This window comes from Anomaloglossus baeobatrachus, chromosome 1 (assembly GCF_048569485.1).
Source record: "Anomaloglossus baeobatrachus isolate aAnoBae1 chromosome 1, aAnoBae1.hap1, whole genome shotgun sequence".
NCBI lineage: Eukaryota > Metazoa > Chordata > Amphibia > Anura > Aromobatidae > Anomaloglossus > Anomaloglossus baeobatrachus.
Genome location: NC_134353.1, coordinates 653,912,714 through 653,926,886, shown reverse-complemented (window position 1 = coordinate 653,926,886; position 14,173 = coordinate 653,912,714). Strand labels below are relative to the sequence as shown.

At 53.7% G+C, this 14,173-nt stretch overlaps 1 protein-coding gene across 5 annotated transcripts in view; it reads left to right on the top strand.

Annotated features, from left to right (window-relative positions):
- Positions 1–14,173, top strand: part of MORC2 (MORC family CW-type zinc finger 2) — a 384,344-nt gene that overhangs the window by 36,483 nt on the left and 333,688 nt on the right. The window lies entirely within an intron of this gene.

Genomic DNA, 14,173 nt, shown 5'->3' with positions numbered 1-14,173 from the left:
GTATTTGGTATTGTAATGAAGGCATTGATTTTCTACTATTGTACAGTGGTGGTAATGTTAGGGTGCATTTACATTTGCCAACTCGTGTCACTAAATGTCTGTTGATCAGCCCATGCGCCGGTTATATAACAGTTATTGACTCAACTTCACATGCACACAACACAATACTGCACATAATTTTTTTGGCACACGTGTACACATTGAGTAGTGAGGGGCATTATTCTGACTCCAGTATTTGTTATCTGAAATCAGGATTGGGGAAAAAAATGCAGAAGTAGTACATGTGTTTCATAATGTTTCCTCTGAATGTTCCAGTCTTGATTTTGGCATATAAATACTGAGGTAAAAAACTTACCAAAATCTGAACGTGTGCACGTGGCCTCATTGTTTTTGGCAGCACACAGTTTTATTCACACAGGACAATGTGGTGCTAAGAATGTTTAATCATTTTTAGGCTTGCTTAAAAAAAGAATTTCACCTGACGAGTAATTGTTTTGCTCATTCATTGCGTGATTGGCAGCCTGTTTTAATTGGCCAATTACTAGAAAACAAGTGTTCCTTGAATGCTCTCTGGCCAATGTTAATGCAACAAAGAAGTTTGTTTTTCCATCCTCACATATAGATATTTGGCGTTAGCACCTTCTATTGATTAAAATTTTAAATATCCAGTTGTCTCAAATGAGAGAAGGGGTTGGCAAATATACGTATTCTACTTCTCGGATCTGCAGAAGTCCCTGCGCCTAACCCATCAGATAACGTGATATAACTCTCCTCAGTCTGCCCCTTCATGGTGACTAGGTGGGGAGGGGGAAAAAGGGAAGACAGGAAAAAAAAAATCACCAGAGGGGGAAGAGAAGGCAGAGCAGAGAGGTAGGACAGAGAAGAAGGAAGAAGAAAAAAAGAGCATGGAAAAGAAGGTACTATGAAGAAACACCAGCGGGCCTGGGAGCTCCAAGTCATGTAAGTATCATTGAGAAGTCAGGTGTCTCCAGGGCTGCCAAATTTTGATATAGTTGTCGTTGGTGTCACTGACCTTAGCAGAGAGTTCCTCCGTGAGGTCGATGTGTGAGAACTCTTTGAGCCACTCCTCCGCATGTGGGGTATCTGGTTTATGCCAATACCTGGGGATAACCGATCTTGCCGCTATGGGACAAAATCTAAGAAGACCAAACTTCTGAGTTCCGATGCAGTTCAGCAACATAGATAAGATAGCCACCTGGGGGGAGGACTGAATTTGAACTCCCGTTATATTAGCGTGTGTCCTGAATATTGTGTCCCAAAAAGGCCTTATTTTGCTACACTCTCAACAGATGTGGGACATTGTTCCCTTTACAGCTACATAACGCCAGCATGAGTCTGGAACAGAAGGGAATAACTTGTGAATTTTAGTTGGGCATAGAAACCACCGCGCCAGAATCTTGTAGTTTCGTTCCTGATCATATCCTGCAACCGACATTTTGTGAGGGTAAACAAAGGCTTTTTGTTTATCTTCCACTGAAAAAGTGACTCCCAAATACTTTTCAGAGACCTGAATATAGTCAGGCTTGAAAAAGTTAAAGGTCTGATTAAGAAAACCATAGATCAGATGGGAGGGTGGCGAATCCTGAAGAAATAAACTTTCAAATGGTATAGGCAGTACTGGGAAGGAGTGCCGCCCTCCCTCCACCTCTCCAGAAAGGACCACAGCTGCCCATACTCAAGCCATGATAATTTCTTGGGGGGATGGTCCAGAGCCTGAAGTTCCGCTAAAGAAGGTATGTGCGTTCCCTTTGAAAATGGCCAACCCAAAGGTCTGAGCTTTTATGCCACCGAAGAAACCCCTCTACCAAGCTCATCTGCGGAAATTCAGGGTTGGAGAATATAGGAGTGAACGGGCTATAGGATCTTGTTAGGGTATTTTTCTTTGTCGCTCCATTGGGAGACCCAGACAATTGGGTGTATAGCTTCTGCCTCCGGAGGCCACACAAAGTATTACACTCAAAAGTGTAACCCCTCCCCTCTGCCTATACACCCTCCCGTGCCTCACGGGCTCCCCAGTTTTATGCTTTGTGTGGAAGGAGGCACACATCCACTCATGCATTCCCATTTTAGTCAGCAGCAGCTGCTGATGTTATCGGTTGGAAGAAAAGAGGGCTCCCATGGGGCCCCCGGCATGCTCCCTTCTCACCCCACTACGTCGGCGGTGCTGTTAAGGTTGAGGTACCCATTGCGGGTACGACGGCCGGAGCCTCATGCCGTATTTCCTTCACCATCCCTTGGGGGCTCTGGGAGAAGTGGGATCCTGAGCGGTCATCCAGGTACTGGGACCGTGCTCCCTCCGCAGCCCCTGTGTGGAATCTGCCGGACCGGAGTATTTTCTTCATCAGGGACCGGGCCCTGCATCTGTCAGGTACTCTGTGTCCCCATGGGGACGGTTCATGGAGCGCCTGGCACCCGGACGCTGCAAGGGCTGCTAGGCCGTGAAAGCCGGGGGACTTCCGCGCCGACCGCGCCTGTTTGTCGGCCGCGGTCATAAATTTAGTCCCCGGCTTCAGTTGCGGCCTACTTGCAAAATCTCGCCCCCGGACCTGTCTGTCAGGGTAGGGGCGGGACAGCCGACCGGACGCTGCCTGGGACACACAGCGGCTGCTGATCCGTGAAAGCCGGGGGACTTCCGCGCTGACCGCGCCTGCTTGTCGGCCGCGGTCATAAATTTAGTCCCCGGCTTCAGTTGCGGCCTACTTGCAAAATCTCGCCCCCGGACCTGTCTGTCAGGGTAGGGGCGGGACAGCCGACCGGACGCTGCCTGGGACACACAGCGGCTGCTGATCCGTGAAAGCCGGGGGACTTCCGCGCTGACCGCGGCTGCTTGTCGGCCGTGGTCATAAATTTAGTCCCCGGCTTCAGTTGCGGCCTACTGGCAAGACTCCCGCCCCCGGACCTGTCTGTCAGGGTAGGGGCGGGACAGCCGTCCTGACGTCGGCAGTGAGGGCCGGAGCATCCTGTATGCTTCCTCCCCCCTCTTTGATCACAATAGGGACCCCAGATTCCCGCACTTTTTCCTGGTGCCGCCCACCGCTCCACTCCCCCTATGAGAGCTCCAGCAGCCATTTTTTTCAGACATTCTGCGCTGGAGAATCATCAGGAAAGAGCTCTTCACCGCTGGGAGACCTGGAGCAGGGAATCTGGAGGACACACACGCCGCTTTTTAGCGGTCGGTAAGCCACACCGGTCATCCGGTGCTGGTCCCCCTGGGTTGCCTGAATAGATACGTATTATATATCCTTATATATATATATATATATATATATATTATATATATCTCTCTGTTCGGCCGGGCTGTATACTCTTCCCTTATACCCTCTGTGATCACTCTCCTGGGACACAACAGCATGTCGTCCACAAGGAGCAAGAGCGCTAAGGCAAAGGGTTTCTTTGCGACCTGTACCTCTTGTGGGGCTATGTTGCCTGCGGCTTCCACCTACCCTCACTGTGAGCAATGCTCGACCCCTGTTACACTGACTCAGCCAGAGCCGCGACCACTTGTGGGCCCCTCGGCTCAGGTAGACCCCCATGCTACCACTGTCCAGGCGGCAGGGACAGAGTTTGCAGTTTTTGCTGAGAAGCTCTGAGTCACTTTCACAATCCATGGCTAAGTCTATGGACAAATGGTCTGCCAAGCTGCTAGAAGCCTTGCAGTCCAGACCGGTCCTTACACAGACCCAGGACACTGTTGGATCGGCGCCTCCAGGTCCCTCTCGGTCCACGCCGCAGCGCGCTCCCGGGGTGGGCTCTATGTTTCACGTGGAGGATTCCTCCACGGACCACAGCCCCAGACCAGCTAAGCGGGCCCGCTTGGAATCCTCAGATTCATCACGCTGCTCAGATTCCCGGCTAGAGGACTCGCTGGAGGACGAGGCGGAGGTCGCAGCTCAGGGCTCTGACCATGACGTTGCCCTCAACCTTGATACACCTGAAGGGGACGCCTTAGTAAATGATCTTATCTCGTCCATCAACCAGGTGTTAGATCTATCTCCCCCGCCTCCACCTATAGAGGATTCGGCTTCTCAGCAGGAGAAACACCAGTTTCGGTTCCCCAAACGTACACGGAGTGCGTTTTTCGACCACTCTAACTTCAAGGATGCTGTCCAGAAACCCAGAGCGGTTCCGGACAAGCGCTTTACTAAGCGCCTTGCTGACACACGTTACCCCTTCCCCTCTGACGTAGTTAAGGGTTGGGCTCAGTGTCCCAAGGTGGATCCTCCAGTCTCTAGATTGGCGGCTAGATCTGTGGTATCGGTTGCAGATGGCTCATCGCTAAAAGATGCCACTGACAGGCAGAGCTCCTGGTGAAATCCATCTATGAAGCCACGGGCGCGTCTTTTGCCCCGGCTTTTGCAGCCGTGTGGGCACTCCAAGCTATCTCGGCTTGTCTAACCGAGATTAATGTGGTCACACGTACTTCTGCTCCGCAGGTTGCGTCTTTGACTTCTCAGGCGTCGGCGTTTTCTTCATACGCCATGAATGCAGTCCTAGACTCTGCTAGCCGTACAGCGGTGGCATCTGCTAATTCGGTGGCAGTCCGCAGAGCCATGTGGCTGCGCGAATGGAAGGCAGACTCGGCTTCCAAGAGATTCCTAACCGGTTTGCCGTTTTCTGGCGACCGATTGTTTGGAGAACGATTGGATGAGATTATTAAAGAATCCAAGGGAAAGGACTCCTCCTTACCCCAGTCCAGGCCGAAGCGACCTCAGCAACGTAAGATATTATCGAGGTTTCGGTCCTTTCGCCCCTCCGCCAAGTCCCAATCCTCTTCGTCCAATAGGCCGGAGAAAGGTCAGAGGAACTCCTACGCGTGGCGGTCTAAGTCACGCCCCCAAAAGGCTGCCGGAGGCACTGCCTCCAAGGCGGCCTCCTCATGACTCTTGGCATCCCCGAACCGCATCCTCGGTCGGTGGCAGGCTCTCCCGCTTTTGCGACACCTGGTGGCCACATGTTCAAGACCGATGGGTGAGAGACATTCTGTCTCACGGTTACAGGATAGAGTTCACCTCTCGTCCTCCAACTCGTTTCTTCACAACCTCCCCCCCCCCCCCTGCTCGGGCCGACGCACTTCTTCAGGCAGTGGCCGCTCTGAAGACAGAAGGAGTTGTGATTCCCGTCCCCCCCTCAGGAACAGGGGCGCGGCTTTTACTCCAACTTGTTTGTGGTGCCAAAGAAGGACGGTTCATTCCGTCCCGTTCTGGACCTCAAACTGTTCAACAGACATGTGAGAACCAGACGGTTCAGGATGGAATCTCTCCGCTCGGTCATCGCTTCGATGTCACAGGGAGACTTTCTCGCATCGATCGACATCAAAGATGCTTATCTCCATGTGCCGATCGCACCCGAACATCAGCGCTTCTTGCGTTTCGCCATAGGGGACGAACACCTTCAGTTCGTGGCATTGCCTTTCGGCCTGGCGACAGCCCCACGGGTTTTCACCAAAGTCATGGCATCCGTTGTGGCGGTCCTACACTCCCAAGGCCACTCGGTGATTCCCTACTTAGACGATCTCCTAGTCAGGGCACCGTCTCGGGAGGCGTGTCAACACAGCCTTACCGTCGCTCTGGAGACTCTCCAGCAGTTCGGGTGGATCATCAACTTTCCAAAATCCAAGTTGACACCGACCCAGTCATTGACCTACCTCGGGATGGAGTTTCATACCCAGTCAGCGGTAGTCAAGCTACCACTGGACAAACAGCTTTCTCTGCAAGCAGGGGTGCAATCTCTTCTTCAGAGTCAGTCACACCCATTGAGGCGCCTCATGCACTTCCTAGGGAAGATGGTGGCAGCGATGGAGGCAGTGCCCTTCGCAATTTCATCTACGCCCACTCCAATGGGACATTCTCCACAAGTGGGACAAGAGATCGACTTCCCTCGACAAGAATGTCTCTCTTTCCCTGGCAACCAAGACGTCTCTTCAGTGGTGGCTTCTTCCCACTTCTCTATCGCAGGGAAAATCCTTCCTGCCCCCAACCTGGGCTGTGGTCACCACGGACGCGAGCCTGTCAGGGTGGGGAGCAGTGTTTCTCCACCACAGGGCTCAGGGGACCTGGACTCCGAGAGAGTCTTCCCTTCAGATCAATGTTCTGGAGATAAGGGCAGTGTATCTAGCCCTATTGGCGTTCCATCAGTGGCTGGAGGGCAGGCAGATCCGTATCCAGTCGGACAATGCCACTGCAGTCGCCTACATCAATCACCAGGGCGGCACTTGCAGTCGTCAAGCCTTCCAGGAAGTACGGCGAATTCTGCAGTGGGTGGAAGCCACAGCATCCACCATCTCCGCAGTTCACATACCGGGAGTAGAAAACTGGGAAGCAGATTTTCTCAGTCGTCAGGGCATGGACGCGGGGGAATGGTCTCTGCACCCAGAGGTGTTTCGAGAGATCTGTCGCCGCTGGGGAACACCGGACGTCGATCTCATGGCGTCACGGCACAACAACAAGGTCCCAGCATTCATGGCACGATCTCAGGATCACAGAGCTCTGGCGGCGGATGCATTAGTACAGGATTGGTCGCAGTTTCGACTGCCTTATGTGTTTCCTCCTCTGGCGATGCTGCCCAGAGTATTACGCAAGATCAGGTCCGACTGCCGCCGCGCCATTCTCGTCGCTCCAGACTGGCCGAGGCGATCGTGGTACCCGGATCTGTGGCATCTCACGGTGGGTCAACCGTGGGCCCTTCCAGACCGCACAGACTTGCTGTCACAAGGGCCGTTTTTCCATCTGAATTCTGCGGCCCTCAACCCTGACGATGCTAGGAGCCAGGACTCAATGGCCACACAGTCAGGTTATCTCAGGATGTCATTGACACTATGAGACAAGCCAGGAAACCAACGTCCGCCAAGATCTATTACAGGACTTGGCGGATATTCTTGTCCTGGTGCTCTGTGAATGGGTTTACTCCCTGGCCTTTTGCCTTACCCATTTTTCTTTCCTTCCTTCAATCTGGAATGGACAAAGGTTTGTCACTAAGCTCTCTCAAGGGACAAGTATCGGCGCTCTCAGTATTTTATTTATCGCTCCTAATTGGGAGACCCAGACGATTGGGTGTATAGCTACTGCCTCCGGAGGCCACACAAAGCACTACACTTAAAAGTGTAAGGCCCCTCCCCTTCTGCCTATACACCCCCCGTGGGATCACGGGCTCCTCAGTTTTCATGCTTTGTGCGAAGGAGGTCAGACATCCACGCATAGCTCCACTGTTTAGTCAGCAGCAGCTGCTGACTTTGTCGGATGGAAGAAAAGAGGGCCCATATAGGGCCCCCAGCATGCTCCCTTCTCACCCCACTTTTGTCGGCGGTGTTTGTCAAGGTTGAGGTACCCATTGCGGGTACGGAGGCTGGAGCCACATGCTGCTTTCCTTCCCCATCCCCCTTAGGGCTCTGGGTGAAGTGGGATTTTACCGGTCTCCAGGCACAGAGACCGTGCTCCATCCACAGCCCCTGAAAGGATCTGCTGCATATGGAGCTATCGTCAGGGACAGGACCCTGCTTCATCAAGGTACTCTGTGTCCCCACACAGACGCAGACACACTGCAGCATTGCTGGGTGTGTTAGTGCGCCGGGGACAACAGCGCGCACGCTTGTGCCACTGCTCACTACAGCTCTGCTGAAGGAGTATATGTATTTGGAACTGCCGCGCCGGCCGCTGCTGTCAGTTTGCTGCGGCGCGGCTGGGACTTGTGGTGCGCCGGGGACTTCCGCGCTGGCCGTGCATGTATGACGGCCGCGCTTATTACTCGAGTCCCCGGCTTTTGCGGCCTAGTTTCGTTTCGTTCCCGCCCCCAGGCCTGCCAGTCAGGGGAAGGGCGGGACGCTGTGCAGAATGTCAGCACAGAGGGCTGGAGTCTACTTTACATACTCCAGCCCTCACACTGGGCACAGTGGGACACCAGTTTCCCGCACTTTGTCTGAGGCACGCCCACGGTCCGCCCCTCTTCACAGAACGCCGGCAGCCATTCCTGTGTGTAGTCTGAGCTGGAGAGGGGAGACAAGTTTTGGGAGACCCAGACACGGGATTCTGGCAACGGACGACAGTCCCAGACAGCCTAAGCGAGCTCGCTATGAGCGGCCCTCGACTTCATCACACTGGTCAGGGTCCCAGCAGGAGGACTCTCTGTGTGATGAGGCGGAGGTAGCTGATCAGGATTCTGATCCTGAGACTGCTCTCAACTTGGATACGCCGGATGGGGACGCCATAGTGAATGATCTTATAGCGTCCATCAATAGAATGCTGGATATTTCTCCCCCTGCTCCTCCGGTGGAGGAATCAGCTTCACAGCAGGAGAAATTCCATTTCAGATATCCCAAGCGTAAATTGAGTTCTTTTCTGGACCACTCTGACTTTAGAGAGTCAGTCCAGAAACATCACGCTTATCCAGATAAACGTTTCTCCAAACGGCTTAAGGATACATGTTATCCCTTCCTCCTGACGTGGTCAAAGGCTGGACCCAGTGTCCCAAGGTGGATCCCCCTATCTCCAGGCTTGCGGCTAGATCCATAGTTGCAGTGGAGGATGGGGCTGCACTTAAAGATGCCACTAACAGACAGATGGAGCTCTGGTTGAAATCCATCTATGAAGCTATCGGCGCGTCGTTTGCTCCAGCATTCGCTGCCGTATGGGCACTCCAAGCTATTTCAGCTGGTCTTACACAGGTTGACACTGTCACACGGGCATCTGTGCCGCAGGTGGCATCCTTAACCTCTCAAATGTCTGCATTTGCGTCTTACGCGATTAATGCGGTTCTGGACTCTACGAGCCGTACGGCAGTGGCGTCCGCCAACTCTGTGGTTTTACGCAGAGCCTTGTGGTTAAGGGAATGGAAGGCAGATTCTGCTTCCAAAAAGTGTTTAACCAGTTTGCCATTTTCTGGTGACCGACTGTTTGGTGAGCGCTTGGATGAAATCATCAAACAGTCCAAGGGTAAGGATTCATCCTTACCTCAGCCCAGACAAAACAAACCCCAACAGAGGAGGGGACAGTCGGGGTTTCGGTCCTTTCGAGGCTCGGGCAGGTCCCGATTCTCCTCGTCCAAAAGGACTCAAAAGGATCAGAGGAACTCAGATTCTTGGCGGGCTCAGTCACGCCCAAAAAAGACAGCCGGAAGACCCGCTACCAAGGCGGCTTCCTCATGACGTTCGGCCTCCTCTCTCCGCATCCTCGGTCGGTGGCAGGCTCTCCCGCTTTGGCGACATTTGGCTGCCACAGGTCCAAGACCGTTGGGTGAGAGACATTCTGTCCCACGGGTACAGGATAGAGTTCAGTTCTCGTCCTCCAACTCGATTCTTCAGAACGTCTCCGCCTCCCGACCGAGCCGATGCTCTTCTGCAGGCGGTGTGCACTCTAAAGGCAGAAGGTGTGGTGATCTCTGTTCCTCTTCAGGAGCAAGGTCACGGTTTTTACTCCAATTTGTTTGTGGTGCCAAAAAAGGACGGATCCTTCCGTCCCGTTCTGGACCTAAAACTTCTCAACAAGTACGTAAAAACCAGACGGTTCCGGATGGAATCCCTCCGATCCGTCATCGCCTCAATGTCTCAAGGAGATTTCCTAGCATCAATTAGACATCAAGGATGCTTATCTCCACGTGCCGATTGCTCCAGAGCATCAGCGTTTTCTACGGTTCGTTATAGGAGACGAACACCTTCAGTTCGTAGCTCTGCCTTTCGGTCTGGCGACAGCCCCACGGGCCTTCACCAAGGTCATGGCAGCAGTAGTAGCAGTCCTGCACTCTCAGGGACACTCTGTGATCCCTTACTTAGACGATCTGCTTGTCAAGGCTCCCTCTCAAGAGGCATGCCAACACAGCCTGGACGTTGCACTGGAGACTCTCCAGAGTTTCGGGTGGGTCATCAACTTTTCCAAGTCAAATCTGACCCCGACCCAATCGCTGACATATCTTGGCATGGAGTTTCATACTCTCTCAGCGATAGTGAAGCTTCCGCTGGACAAACAGCGTTCACTACAGACAGGGGTGCGATCCCTCCTTCAAGACCAGTCACACCCCTTGAGACGCCTCATGCACTTCCTAGGGAAGATGGTAGCAGCAATGGAGGCAGTCCCTTTCGCGCAGTTTCATCTGCGTCCACTACAATGGGACATTCTACGCCAATGGGACGGGAAGTCGACGTCCCTTGACAGGAACGTCTCCCTTTCTCAGGCGGCAGAGGAATCTCTTCAGTGGTGGCTTCTTCCCACCTCATTGTCAAAGGGAAAGTCCTTCCTACCCCCATCCTGGGCGGTGGTCACGACGGACGCGAGTCTGTCAGGGTGGGGAGCGTTTTTTCTCCACCACAGGGCTCAGGGTACGTGGACTCAGCAAGAGTCCACCCTTCAGATCAATGTTCTGGAAATCAGAGCAGTGTATCTTGCCCTACAAGCCTTCCAGCAGTGGCTGGAAGGGAAGCAGATCCGAATTCAGTCGGACAACTCCACAGCGGTGGCATACATCAACCACCAAGGAGGAACACGCAGTCGGCAAGCCTTCCAGGAAGTCCGGCGAATTCTGACGTGGGTGGAAGACACGGCATCCACCATATCAGCAGTTCACATCCCAGGCGTGGACAACTGGGAAGCAGATTTTCTCAGTCGCCAGGGTATGGACGCAGGGGAATGGTCTCTTCACCCGGACGTGTTTCAAGAGATCTGTCGCCGCTGGGGGACGCCGGACGTCGACCTAATGGCGTCCCGACACAACAACAAGGTCCCAGTCTTCATGGCGCGGTCTCACGATCACCGAGCTCTGGCGGCAGACGCCTTAGTTCAAAATTGGTCGCAGTTCCGGCTCCCTTATGTGTTCCCACCTCTGGCACTGTTGCCCAGAGTGCTGCGCAAGATCAGGTCCGACTGCCGCCGCGCCATCCTCGTCGGTCCAGACTGGCCGAGGAGGTCGTGGTACCCGGATCTGTGGCATCTCACGGTAGGCCAACCGTGGGCGCTACCAGACCGACCAGACTTGCTGTCTCAAGGGCCGTTTTTCCATCGGAATTCTGCTGCCCTGAACCTGACTGTGTGGCCATTGAGTCCTGGATCCTAGCGTATTCAGGATTATCTCAAGACGTCATTGCCACCATGAGACAAGCTAGAAAACCAACCTCCGCCAAGATCTACCACAGGACGTGGAAGATATTCTTATCTTGGTGTTCTGCTCAGGGAGTTTCTCCCTGGCCATTTGCATTGCCTACTTTTCTTTCCTTTCTACAATCCGGTTTGGAAAAAGGTTTGTCGCTCAGCTCCCTTAAAGGCCAAGTCTCCGCGCTATCTGTATTTTTTCAGAAGCGACTAGCACGGCTTCCTCAGGTACGCACGTTCCTGCAAGGGGTTTGTCATATCATCCCTCCTTACAAGCGGCCGTTAGAGCCCTGGGATCTGAACAGGGTTCTAGTTGCTCTCCAGAAGCCGCCTTTCGAGCCTATGAGGGATGTTTCCCTTTCTCGACTTTCACAGAAAGTGACTTTTCTAGTAGCGGTCACCTCGCTTCGGAGAGTGTCCGAGCTAGCAGCGCTCTCATGCAAATCTCCCTTCCTGGTGATTCACCAGGACAAGGTGGTTCTGCGCCCGATTCCGGAGTTTCTCCCTAAGGTGGTATCCCCCTTTCATCTCAATCAGGATATCTCCTTACCCTCTTTGTGTCCTCATCCAGTTCATCAATGTGAGAAGGATTTGCATTTGTTGGATCTGGTGAGAGCACTCAGAATCTACATTTCCCGCACGGCGCCCCTGCGCCGCTCGGATGCACTCTTTGTCCTTGTCGCTGGTCAGCGTAAAGGGTTGCAAGCTTCCAAATCCACCTTGGCTCGGTGGATCAAGGAACCAATTCTTGATGCCTACCGTTCTGCTGGGCTTCCGGTTCCCTCAGGGCTGAAAGCCCATTCTACCAGAGCCGTGGGTGCGTCCTGGGCATTACGGCACCAGGCTACGGCTCAGCAGGTGTGCCAGGCGGCTACCTGGTCGAGTCTGCACACTTTCACCAAGCATTATCAGGTGCATGCCTACGCTTCGGCGGACGCCAGCCTAGGTAGACAAGTCCTTCAGGCGGCGGTTGCCCACCTGTAGGAAGGGACTGTTTTTACGGTCCTGTCACGAGGTGTTATTTTACCCACCCAGGGACTGCTTTTGGACGTCCCAATCGTCTGGGTCTCCCAATTAGGAGCGATAAAGAAGAAGGGAATTTTGTTACTTACCGTAAATTCCTTTTCTTCTAGCTCCAATTGGGAGACCCAGCACCCGCCCTGTTGTCTTAGGGATTTTTGTTTTTCCGGGTGCACATGTTGTTCATGTTAAATGGTTCAGTTCTCCGATGTTCTTCGGATTGAATTTGTTCTTAAACCAGTTATTGGCTTTCCTCCTTCTTGCTTTTGCACTAAAACTGAGGAGCCCGTGATCCCACGGGGGGTGTATAGGCAGAAGGGGAGGGGCCTTACACTTTTAAGTGTAGTGCTTTGTGTGGCCTCCGGAGGCAGTAGCTATACACCCAATCGTCTGGGTCTCCCAATTGGATCTAGAAGAAAAGGAATTTACGGTAAGTAACAAAATTCCCTTCTTTTCAAAGGCGCTTGGCCAGGCTCCCGCAGGTCCGCACGTTCCTGCAAGGAGTATGCTACATAGTCCCACCTTACAAGCGTCCACTAGAGCCCTGGGACCTTAACAGGGTGCTAACGGCTCTTCAGAAACCACCTTTCGAGCCGCTGCGAGATGTCTCCTTATCACGTCTTTCGCAGAAGGTGGCATTTCTAGTGGCAGTCACATCACTCCGAAGAGTGTCGGATCTTGCAGCGATGTCATGCAAAGCCCCCTTCCTGGTTTTTCACCAGGATAAGGTGGTTCTGCGTCCTGTTCCGGAATTTCTCCCTAAGGTGGTATCTCCTTTTCATCTCAATCAGGATATCACCTTACCTTCTTTTTGCCCTAATCCAATTCACCGATGTGAAAAGGATTTGCACTCATTAGATCTAGTGAGAGCACTCCGGTACTACGTGTCTCGCACAGCGCCCTTGCGCCGTTCAGATGCACTCTTTGTACTTGTCGCCGGTCAGCGTAAGGGTTCGCAGGCTTCCAAGTCAACCTTGGCTCGGTGGATCAAGGAACCAATTCTTGAAGCTTACCGTTCTTCGGGGCTTCCGCTTCCTTCGGGGCTGAAAGCCCATTCTACCAGAGCCGTGGATGCGTCCTGGGCATTGCAGCACCGGGCGACGGCTCAGCAGGTGTGTCAGGCAGCTACCTGGTCTAGCCTGCACACTTTCACGAAACACTATCAGGTGCATGCCTGTTACGAGGGGGACCCGGGGAAGCGTGCCAAGATGGGAAATGGACTCCTTCCGCCGGTCAAGGTCCACTGTGCGGTGTAAGGGACCACCGCTATGGTGGGTGAAGAGTGAGCGGGTTGCTGCTAGCGATCGTCTGGAATGTCACAGACGATCTATGTACACCGATCTGCCCTAACCCCTGAGGGTTGTATGGCACAGATCTCACGGCTCGGTGTACCTGTTGCACGGGGAAGCACAGAGGTGCCCACGCACGTGTGCCAGTGGAAGTCACGAGAATATGGCACGAGGGTAGCACAGAGGTGCCCACGCACGTGTGCTTTCAATAACCAGGTGAGTCCAATGGAGACTTGAGGAGCTCACCTGGGACAGGAACACGGCCTGTTGACGGGGGTACTGCCGGAGCAGCAAGACAGGAACACGGCCTGCAAACGAGGTACTGCCGGAGCAGCAAGGGCCAAGCCCACAAGAGACAGTAATGCCTGAGCAGTGGCATGGCAGCACGCTGCCAGACATCCAAACATAGAAGGACGGTCGCGCGCCGCCATGATGGCAGGGGGAGCTTTTAAGGAGGTGCAGCTCCACCCGAGGGCGGGCGCGAGGCGGAGATGACGGACTTGACCCAATCAGGGTCCACGACGTCCCAGCCTGGCCATTCAGGATTCACCACGTCACCAGCCTTGTCGTCAAGCCGTGTGACGTCAGTGAGCAAATCAGGACCCACCACGCATTGCACATGCTCACCCTCCTGCCTCTGGGAAATAGAGGCGGGATCCTCGGTCTCACAATGTGCAGAGATAACGGGAATCTCACTGCTTCCCTGAGCAGTAAACCTCTGCACATTGCGCAGCCTCGCAGACCTTCGGGGCCGCTGAGCAGGAGAGTCTGCGG